General features: G+C 40.2%; 1 protein-coding gene across 7 annotated transcripts in view; it reads right to left on the reverse strand.

Annotated features, from left to right (window-relative positions):
• Window positions 1–11,844, reverse strand: part of ZNF536 (zinc finger protein 536) — a 346,930-nt gene that overhangs the window by 331,430 nt on the left and 3,656 nt on the right. The window contains exon 1 of one of the 7 annotated variants that reach the window (XM_031061297.1): window positions 10,830–11,348. The exons of the other annotated variants lie outside the window; for them this stretch is intronic. The gene's annotated coding sequence lies outside the window, so the exon portion shown is untranslated. Of the gene's footprint in view, window positions 1–10,829; window positions 11,349–11,844 lie in introns of those variants that run through there. 7 annotated transcript variants of the gene reach the window in all.

The following is an 11,844-nucleotide window of genomic DNA, read 5'->3' on the forward strand; positions in this document are numbered from 1 at the left end:
TGAAATAGCAAATATTAGTTCAACAGAACAACCTGTGAGAGTGTAAGAGCTATTTTGTATGGATGTGGGCTGCTCTGATCTGAATGCATTGAGGACAGCATTGTCCTGGGACACAATAAAAAACTTCTCTCATTCTTTCTTCCTCTTCCTCAGCTGGGCCTCCAAGTTGGAGCTCCCATGGTCTGCAGCCCCTTCATCCCTGATGCTCCTCCACCTCTGACAGGGGAATGAGCAGTGCCACTCCCGCCCCTGCCTGTCCTGGCCACTCCCCACAGGTATTTCCTGTCTCCATCACCTGGCTGTGGAGGTATAAAACTCCTTCCAATCCCCTGCCTTCACCGTTCCTCATCTGCAGCTGGCAAGGGCTCAGCCAGGCCGCCCTGGCAGGACCTGCTCCAGAGACCCAGCAGCTCAGAGCCAGGAGTGGCCCTGGGCAAGGGAACAGCTCTGTCCCCTGGGGTGTCTGAAGTCATCCTGCTGTGGGAAGGTGGTGCTGGAATGATGCCAGACCAGCCTTGGTGGAAAAAACAAGAAAATGAGAAGAATTTTCCTGCTCTTCACAAAAAAGCACAGTTCTGTGATGTGAGCTTAATTAACATTTACATGAACACTGTATTTGTTTATATTTAATACATCTTTTTCTAAATGTAATTCAAGACCACAGCTATTCTAAAGTATGAAAAGCAACTCTTCCTTTGAACCACATTTTTAAAGGAATTCCAGCCAATTTAAAAAACAATTATGAGACCACACATGATTTTTGAAATCACAGATTATTGATGGGAGCAACAGAGATAAAAAAGTTTTAAAAAACAAGAATGTAATATGGCTTATTGCAGGTTTTCAAAACACTGTAACACCCAACTCATAACCTAACTGAATTGTGCCCAGGATTTTTCACTACTTTGACTTTCTCTAACTGCAGAAGACCCAATTGAGCACAGAAATCCTTTAGCACCTGACACCCAGCATTAGCCAAACAACTAAAACACATTGCAATACCACTGCTTCCACACTAAGTCAGGATCAAATGCTATTCCAGAAATGCCAATACCACTGCTTCCACACTAAGTCAGGATCAAATGCTATTCCAGAAATGCTCAGTATGAGATCAGCTGAAGCAGTGCAGGAGGATTCACAGCACTGTACCAGAAAGGTTTGGCACTGAACAGCTTTAACTGACAGACCTTACATGTATGTGAACATCTTGTTTATAAAATCTAAAAGAGAGATCATGAAACAAATTGTATCCACAAATTATTCACAGCTGAAGGTACATACAATCCTCCCCACAAACTAAAGAATTCCTATAGGCTACAGAAAATTTTGTTAACATACAGCCTTCCTGAGAAAAATAAAGCATGTAAACCGTGACCATTCTAAAGTATTCTTACTGTTGTCATATCACTTTCTTAAAGACAAGTGTATTTATACCTTTTATAGGTGTCTTCATATCTTACAGTTGTGAGACAGGCATGCAAGCATCTTATAAAATATTAAATTACTATTCAGTAATTATTATTTACATTCTCCTTGAACACTTTGCAAACTCCACATACACCTGCTCACAGAAGGATGGGGCACCTGTGCTAAGGCAAGAAGTGTTTCAGCATGGACTTTATTCAGAGTGCAGCAAGCCCTAATAGAATAATAGGTAACTGGGTTACCTAACTGAAGAGTTTAAGTGTTGGCAATATTGTTGATAATAAACTAATAAGTCAGAAGAGCCTTCTTGACTTAGATGTCCAGCAATCATTGGATAAAATAAGGGCTTAAGATTGTTTAGAATTAATGTTGTTCACATTTGAATACAAATTATCTTAGTAGGCTTTTGCATATTGATTGTACATTGCTGTTAAACTCTCTTATTTCTATAGGAATAAATGATCCTTATTCAACATATAAAAGCTGCCCTAGTACCAAATACTGATCTTAAGGAAGGGCAAATCCTAAATGGAAGTAACTGGACAGGACTAAATTCTACACCCAGCAGGTGCACATGGGAAGCACCTTGGACGCAGAACAAGTTACAAATGGCTTCCAAGCCTGGCAGAACTTTCAGTTTAAGGAGAACTTCCATTGTTCACAAATGCTTTCTGAATAATTCTGTGAAAAAAACCACACACACATCTGAACAGAGCACAGAAAGTGTTCAAGACACTTCCCTGCCCCTCCTTTTTTTGTTCAACCAATTTCCAATCAGAAGAAATTGCCCAAAGGAGGAAAAGTCTTCAAATCCAGCATGAAAAGACATGTGCAACACTTCTCCCTCTACCTGCCAGCCCTGCTTCTCCTGTCATGCTTCCCTTGCACTGTGGCTGCCCCAGAGACCCTGCTCCAAGAGCTCCTGCCCTGCCAGCTGCACACAGAGCTGGGAGCATGCTGGAAGCCAGAGCTCCTGCTTCACTTAGCTCTGCCTTGCTTATTGTGCTCAGCTCCACCACCAGCCTCAGGGAGAAAGGGGCAGAGATTATTGGCATCTTAAAGGGAGAAAAAAGTGATGGGGTCTTCAAGGGTATTTTCATTATTAATTCAGAAATGATGGAATTGTGCCATGCTATTTTTTAAATGACAAAACATTTGCTCCACAATATAATTAAAACCAAGAAAAGAATGCACAATTAGCAAAAGATATATGATGTGTCATAACAATAAGCAACAATAAAAATTTTCTGAAGACCTATTTGTAAATCTATATTAATAAAGGAGAAACATAAAAAGAGAAGGTTTTTGCAATCTAACAGGTAGCATTTTGTTTGACTTAAATTCATAAATCACATCTTCAAAAACCCAATCTCCCAACAGAAACCCCATAAAAGCAAAACACACCCATAAAAATAGTCCTCATATGGTTAAAAACATCAACATAGTCTGAAAAGAGATGTTTTCTTCTAAAAAAGGTACATGAATAAGTGTCATGCAGTTGAAGAACATGGACTAGCCAGACTATTTTTACAGAGGCATCAAATCTGCTTTTAGATGTTTATACCAGCTACAGAGCAGGAGAATGAAAGTTGTGTTACATTACAGATTATACACGTGTAAACCATTTTCAAATCCAGCTGGTGTTATTTGTAAATTGTAAATTTCAATACCTTTCCCAAAATCACAGAAAAAGTCTGCCTGATAATTTGTTTCTTTCCACAACAGTAATCTCATCAAATGCAAGTTCTGGCTAACTAGATGGTGGATGTGAGTTCACTGCAGAAGTTGTATCCAGTAAGCAAAAGGTTAATAGTCTGAAGTCAATGATTTAGTATCATGACATGGGTAGTAGCCAATCAACAGTTGGTGTTTGAAAGAGGCTGTGATATATTATATTTATAGAGCAGGGGGGGTTGTGGTGATTTTTTTCTTGCTTGAGTCACAATGATTTCACTTAAAAGAGAGAAAACTAAATTTGACTCAGCCAGCTCACACCTGAAAACAAGATACTGAATCAGTGACAATAACAGACTTGATCATTACAACATTCATTAAGGCCTTCAATTAGTGAACTCAGTGGTGAATGTTGATCATAAAAATGCTGGAAGAGTTTTTATCTGCAAGCTTGGGCCCTATGAAATTCCTGTTTCTCCAAGAGAAAGGCTTTCCCTTTCCAAAGGGTACCCAAGGGGCCCCATTCCTCACTCCTGTGGTAGGTTCATGGTGGCTGCTGGGGGACCCTGGATGAAGATACAAAAGCAGTGTAAGAAACAGCTCAGGGTGTAATTCCTCTCTGTTTTCAGTGGCAGCAGCCCCTGGAGAGGTGCAGTGCCTCCCCGGACTGCCCCAGTCCACAAATTCATAAAGCAGTCATCAATAGCCACAAACTCAGGCCATGCCTAGAAGAGCCTTTTGCCACTTAAACTGTAAAGCAAAATAAATTAAAATCCAAACTAACTCAACACTCATGACAAGCACCTTTTTTAAAAAGAATTTAAGAGTTTTGATGCAAAGGGTAACTGTCAGCCAATATTTTACTCCTAAGATTTTATTACAGTTAACCTTCCAAAGATCTGACTTCATATATTCTCCATATGTGAGATTTCTATAGGTGCCAGCTGCAATAAAGGTATTTAAGGGTTGCAGACATATCCCCAGATTCACCTCAGCTGTAGCAATCTCACAGCATTAACCGACCAGAAATCAACTCAGAGTAGTTCTAAATGATGAAGACTGCTTAAACCAACTTACAACAGGTATTTACACACAGGTGGAAGGTATGACCCCAAACTCTTGAGAGTCAGCTGCAAGGTGCTCATGATTTCCAAGGACTTTGAAGCAGCTGCAAAGGAATAAGCTAGAATGTTTTGTACTTTGTGACAGAGGATAGTAGCAGTATCTTGTCTGTACCTTGCAAGTATACATAAAAATAGAGTAAAATCTTAAAATCAAATTAGAGCCACACCATTGATGTAGTTTAGGTCTTGTAAAAATCCAAATCGCACAAAAATTGAAGACCAATAAAAATGTTTCCATGGTTCTTTTTTTAATCCCATTGAAAACAATTTTTCGTTGTAAACATTTTTGCTAGCCAAGCACTGCAGCATTGTGCAACTGCATGACAGCCAAAGAGAAACTGATGAAAAGCTGACTAGATTGATTTCATTTTTCCAACCGAAGTGAAATACGTAAAAGGAAATAACAAAATGGTGAAGTTATTTTTACATATAAAAAATGTCCACATTTAATAAACCCACATGGAAACTGCACAGCCAATGGTAATGCTTTTAAAATAGATCTACAGATCCCTTCAGATCTGCATGGGAACAAAGGCAGGAGTGGGTTTCTGCAGCACCTTTCCCCTTCCTCGGGGAGCACAGAAACTCCCTCTCTGCTGAAGCCAGACCTGAGCCATCCCCTCTCCCCCCGTGACCTCCCAGCTTCTGTGTAGAAGTGTGGCAGGGGGTTACTACTGGAACTCAGAGCTATATTTATTCCCTTGGCTCCCATCCATCACTGTTGCAGAGCAGCCAGGAGGGGAACCAACCAATACAGCATGGATCCTGCCAGAGTTGTGCTGCCAGACAAGTTAAGAATGAAAGACAGAGCAAACAGAAGCTATCAAAATGAGTATTTCTATCTCTAAGAAAAGAAGGATTTCCTCCCTTTGTGGATTCCCCTTCTAGAGATTAAGACATTTCTTCTCAGCTTTTTAAGAGATCCTGACAGAGAAATCTGCCAGTTTCACAGATCTTCTCCACCTCAGAGGAGGCTCTTCCTGAGAGAAGGAACAAGTGCAGTATCCCTTGCATCTCTCAGGCATTTGTTGGCATTTACACAGCATTTCTTTCCTCCTCCCAGCACTCCCAGAGAGCCATCCACAGCAAGCTCTGTGCTGCACAAGGTCCAAGGCAGTACCAGGAGAAAGGGTTAATGTTTCACCCATCACTCCTCCTAGAGCTACTCCCTCAGTGCTCAGGGGCATGTAAGAATATTGAGTGCAAACACACAATCCACCCAACAAAAATAATGGCAACAAAACTCCATTTCAGGATGAAAATTTTTGGATTATAAAGATGCACTCCATCCCCAACTACTTTTATAATAGCCGAATTGTGAACTTTACAAGAAAGAATTTTTCAGTATCACAAATTCTTTGAAGATTTTAGAATTTCCTTTTGCTCTCCTCGGGGACTAACCTGACACCTTTTGCAATTTTTCAAAAGGAAAAGCCAGCAAGACAACAGTAAGAATATGAGACTGCTCTCACCATGTCATCCTCAGGAGTGCAGGCTGCAGGACTCTGCAACAGGAACCAGTTGGGTTCAGTCTCTCACATCACACTGAAGTGCCCAAGCCAAGAGTCAGCTCTCTTCTGACCCACTGAATAATTAAATGATTATTCAAATTGGAATAGCCTGAAGCAGGAACTTAAAAAGAAGAGCCAAAGTGTGTTTTTAAAGCACTCACCTGGGATGAGTGAGAAACTTGATTTGAAAAAGCTGACTTAAATCAGATAGAGAGGAATGATCTGAATCCAGCTCTCCAGTGACCCAGGTGCATTCCATAATCACCAGTTCATAATGAAGTGCAGAGATGCAACTCTTTCATTTTGAGCAGAAATTCAATTGTGGACCTGAGAAATCCTTCAAAGATGCAGCATGTTGATGCAAACTAATGAACTGGTATTTTTCAACTGCAATAAGAAAATGGCAGCTAGTTCTGGCCAGAAACTGTACTCCTATATTTGGAAAGCCCCTAGCATGCCAAAGATACTACCAACCAAACAAAAGACTGAAATTCTAATCCAGAAGTTGTTTTGGGTTTCCTATTGCTCATTTATCTCATAGCATATCCATTTATGCAGGCACAGGCATATAGCTTTGTGTGTTCAAGCAAAAAAAAAAAAAAGGAAAATATGCTTGAACATGTGATCTTTAAAAGCAAAGAATATTTCAAAATAGCTGAGTTATTTTAAGAGGCATTTTATGGTAAAATCCAAAGGAGGGAGTAGTTAGAGCAGTGGAGGTTGCTCAGTCTGTATTAGGGTACTAATAAGGATACTGGGTTAACTTCTACTAGTTATTTTGTTAGCCCTAGGAGGGATGATACTCCTATGGCAAAATCTCAAGAGAAGAAGAGCAGTTACTTTAGAAAGGTAATAGATAGTCATTTTATTGCACAATTCAGTTTTGGGTTACCTATAATCTTTGCATTTTTTTAACTCAAAAAGTTGGATTCATTTTTGTACATGAGATGATGAAAGGAGAAAATGTTTGATCAGGAAACAGTGGAGTTGCACATTGTACTCACAGTGAAATTAAGAATCACGTGCATTTCACCAGGTAAGGAAAGGAAGTTTTATCCACTGACTCAGTCATACCCAGACTGAAATAACAAAAGCAGAATTGGATCCTAGAAATCACATCAAAATCAATAAAAATTTTGCTAAACTTTATGCACTTTTCTGTGAGAAGAGAGATTCATAATTTTCCTGAAAATGCAGGATATATTCCAACAAAATGAATGTAAAAGTTACTTAAAGCAGCAATTTCAAAACTAGTGCTGCTTTCCAACATTGAGTCAACCCTCAGCATTCAATAACCTCAGAAGTCCTGGTATAGACTGGAACTCATAACAGTGTTCATGCAAACCTTGGAGAAATAAAAGTATTTTTAAAATCAATCAATAAATAAATAAATAAAAACAAGTAGATGTGAGTTTTTTTCAAAATATGATATGATAACATATTTTGGTATGATTGAACTAGGGCACACACCTATCAAAAATCCTTGGCCACTAGACTAGAAAGCAGTTTCTACTTCTCCTGTCAATTACGAACTTATTCCAGAGAAGAAAAGGTTTCTCCCTGATTCACTTGTTCAACACTTCACTGTCATGTCATTCCCTTGAGCAAAACTGTTCCTAAAACTAAAATGCTGCACCATCACATGTTTTAGGATTTCAGTGGACCCGTGAAGAAACAAGATCTCGGGAACAAGTGTTAGGAAACACACATGAGAATTAAATGTAGCTCATCCATACAGAGCTATCGAAAGAAATGTTAGGAGATGAACATCCAGCCCACCGTGCTAGCATTTGTTAATAGAAACCTGACTTTACACCTCTTTGCTTTCTTCACCCAAACTCTCACATGCTCTTTCTCAAGAAACAAACCTAGGTTTCCCTTGAACTCATTTATCCTTCCCTTGCTGATAATTCACGCCATATGTTCTTAGCATGGAGTTATTCTACCCGCATTTCCTATTTACCCATGTTTCTCTAAATTTTTGATTAAAGAAACCCATCTACATCTGTATCTACCATTGGTATTCCAATGAGGAGATTGATGGTAATAATTCTTGCAAAATCTATGAAGGCCAGCTGATGAGAGTGAAATAAAACAACATTAATACTGCATGCCATCATTTAGAAAAAGAAATTTAATGCCAGGCTGGCAACCTAACAACAAGACATGGGTTACCAGGGCTAATTCCCAGATCAGCAGGAGCCAGGACTATGAAGGAAGCACAACACATAGCCCTGTTGTGACTGAGTAGACCGTGGTACTTGATAGCAACCCCTTTGTAGCATTGATGAGCTCAACAGGGTCTCCATCCTCCTAACAAAGAGCCACAGTGACTGTGGCAGAATATCCCAAAAGCATAAAAAAGTAGAAGTTTCTAACAGCACTTACTGAAAAAAAAAAAAAGGCAATGTAAAGAAACTATATCGAAATTCACATAAAGGCTGAAACAAGCTTATCATAACAGAAAGAATCAGCACAGCCCCCTGACCCTCCTAGGGATGATGAGCAGGAACACTGCCCAGGACATTCCAGGCTGTCCCAAGGCAGAGTGCTGGCCACAGGTGGTCCTGTAGAGGCCCCTGCCACCAACCTCCCCTGCACCCCTCTTGGGAGCGAAACTCAGCTCATACTCTCCTTTTTCTTTCCCTTTCTGACTTCTCCTCTTCAAAAACCGACACAGGGCCAAATTTTCCCAAGCAGCCTTTCCCTGGCACTGTGGTACCCACCTGGGATAACCCCTGCCTAATCTTCACCAGCTCCCACCCTCCTGGCAAGCGCTCCCTCCCTCTGGAGCCCGAGATTCCTACAGCTGGACAGTTCAACACTAATGCAAGCAAAAGGAGCTGCTGGTTCAAAGCAGCTCTGTTGCTTGCCCCATGCCATGGGAATGAAGCCATCATCATTATTTTCAGGCACTGCTACCTGCAGATCTGTGTGCTAATGTCCTACCAGGATCGGCAGCGCTGCTTTTTTCATAACATGGCAAACACTCATAAGGAATTACCTAATTCTGCTTTTGGTTATGTGAGTCTCAAATGCTGCAATGCACAATGGAGGAAAGATCAGATATTGAGGCTCCTGTGGCTATTTTAGTTCTGTTTTCCTCATCTGTGTTTAAAAGACAGTCAGATTATAACAAAATTGTTTGTCTTTAATATAGTTCAACTTGACCCGATGAACCCATCTCTTTGGAAAACAATCTCACATGGAGTATTTAGATTAAGAACTGTAAAAAACAGTGACTTCAAAATACTTTCAAGGATCCATCTTACAATTTTTAAAAAACACAGACAACTAGGCTAATTATAATTACTCCTCTATAATTCTTTTGCCTTTTTGATGCATCTGGTTAGCTAGTAAGATGCACCTGAAAATTAGAGCAAATTTAAATTTAAGGGAAAGGTGCCAAATTCAGAATACTGGGAGAATCCTACCTCTGGGAGCATATTTAGTGACAGTTTTGGTGCATTTGGGCAGAGGCAACCCAAATCCTCCTTCACTACCCTATTCCCCTGCCTCTTTCTTGATCTGGATCTCTGCTGCCCCTGAGAAGATGCTTCAAGTCTCTCCCTCAGTGCTTGGCTTTGCTGCTGACCCTGCCAATATGAGTGAAAATGTCACAGCAGTTACGGTGATCCACTCAGGTTTGGGCAGAGGCTCCCCGGTTATTTCCCGTTCCACATCTATCAGATCACTGCAATTCTCTCTTGTCTCCAGCCAAGGGCAGATCCTGATCACTGCCTTGGTCCCACAAAGTTCATGCTCCAGATTCGGCCACACAACTGGAAGTCAAAACCACGCAGCTGTACAATAACCCTGAGATCAGCCAGTTAAGCATCTAGAATTATTTTACTTTTACATATTTGCTTTCAGTAGCTCATCCTTTTTTTTCCCTCTTCCACAAATATCTGTGCCTGGAGTTTCTTTACTAGAGAAATTCAGATTTCCATCTACAGTTGCCAGAAATAAGTTTATTCATGTTTCTATAAAAGAAAAGAGTATGTATTCTATTTTTTCATCTTTGTTGTCTTTCCCTGAATCCAAATTGCTTGCAACTCAGGGAAATGCAAGGTATGAAAGGGAGGACAGAAAAATAGTTTTTCAAGATCATACTGTTTTCAGCATTGTGAAGAGCTGATATACATCTCTTCAGGTATCTGAGAGAAATTCAGAGATTAAAATTTAGATTTGCTTACAATCTTATTAAAGTGCACTAAATCAGAAGATTAAAATTCTTTATTTGTCCACACACTCAAACTATAAAAATAAATCTATCTATGGCTTTAGTTCCTATTTTCATAAAATTCATATAAATCATGTCTTTTTTTTTTTCAGTCAAGGCACTCTAAAAACACCTGTGCAATTCAAAGTCAACTTTAAGCAAAAATCAACATTTTGAAAAATTACTTCTTACTGATTTCCGTACACTTGAGGAAACTTGTGCTTCCCAGGGAATAAGCGCAGCCCATTTTAATGGACTAGTGGATTTTCTACATCTGTTCTAATGCAAATCTCTTTGGTCACCTAAGGCTCCATGGTGGGTAAACAACCTAATGTGTCAGCTTTCTGTACTGAAGATCACAATTTCTGATCTCAGCACTGTCTTCATTGCTGCAAGCAAAACAGTGGTACTGATGTTGCAACTTACAGGCTACTCTCTTCTGATAATGAATGGGTTGGGTTATTGGCCTCTGGCATGGACAAAAATATGACAATCAGCCTCTTCATTATATAAAAGTCTACAGTGAAGACAGTGCCAGACAACTTGCTGAGTATTAGAGCTTAAATATGTTCAGAAGTCAAAAAGCCCGTAGAACGATTCTTTTTCCTTCTTTTCCATTAATAAAGACATAGTCAATTTATCAAAAGAGTTTTAATACAGTGTTTCCATCACAGCAACTTGTATCTTCAGGAAATCATTTGCAAAACACAGCCTTAGCCTGCAAATACTTCATGTTCATTCCCTGCAAAAGTAACAGAGAGGCTGACCTTTCTTACATCTGCAGTTGTTAATTGTCATCATCCTAACAGCACATGAAAACAAAGTTTAAGTCACTGGCACTGTAAAAACCCCATCATATTAAATCTCATTTACCTGCAGGGATAGAAATTCAGAGTCAGGAGCAAAATCTGAAGGCAGAGCAGACATGAGAAAGTGCACCCAGTCGCAGGGTTTAGCAACTGTACCGAGACTCTCTTCTAGTGCACGTTCTGAAACAGCAATCGAATCTCTCAGCACTTGGTACCAAACTGGAAACATTTTTCTTCTACAACATTCTGAAAACTTTAAACAACTCATTTATGATCCTTTTCTTATGAAGATTAACAGCACATCCACTAGAAGATTAATTGAAAATAAAATTTAAAAAAAAGGATAACAGAAAGGGTAAAACAGACTAGACTAGGACAAACAACTCAAGCTATTTACAAATATTTTTATAATGACTAGAAATCATAGAGCCCTCTTTAACTGTCTAACTTAAAAAACAGTAACAAAAAAAATAAAAACCAAACAAACCAAAAAAATGCATCATCTGTTGACTGAACACAGGGCCTGATTTTCAAAGCTGCTGAGCACCCACAACTCCATCTGAAGTCAGTGGAAGTGATGAATGCTCAGCAGCTCTGCAAATCAGGCCCAAACTGTCCAGGGGTCTGCTAGCAGCCTAACAGAGGTGGTGGTTAGAGTAGGGGGTTTGTTGCAGAATTGAAGAGGTTCAAAGTAATCTGTCAAAGAAGTGCTGCTACATTCATGAGTCGTAAAGCTAGCTGGCTCCCAGCTATGAGAAAAAAAGTTAATTCATAGGGCTCGTAGGGCTTGCATTTGTCAAGGAGCAGGACGTCAATGCTATCATTATCAGGCAAATCAGCCAGGCGTTTAATGGTAGAATCAGGAGACATTTGCTCTCCACTATCAGAATGACATCATAACTAAAGCAGCCTTGGGCGAGGGGGGAGAGCCGGGGCAGGGCTGGGGCTGCACGCAGACTTTGCACTTCTGCCCGCTCGCCCCACCGATGGCTGCTCCCCTTCCCCTTCCCCAGCCGGCAACTTCCAGCTCCAGCTGCCTTCCCTCCACAACTTTCCCTCGCAGCATCCGCAACACCAGC

Source organism: Geospiza fortis, unplaced genomic scaffold, assembly GCF_000277835.1.
Source record: "Geospiza fortis unplaced genomic scaffold, GeoFor_1.0 scaffold79, whole genome shotgun sequence".
Taxonomy (NCBI): Eukaryota; Metazoa; Chordata; class Aves; order Passeriformes; family Thraupidae; genus Geospiza; species Geospiza fortis.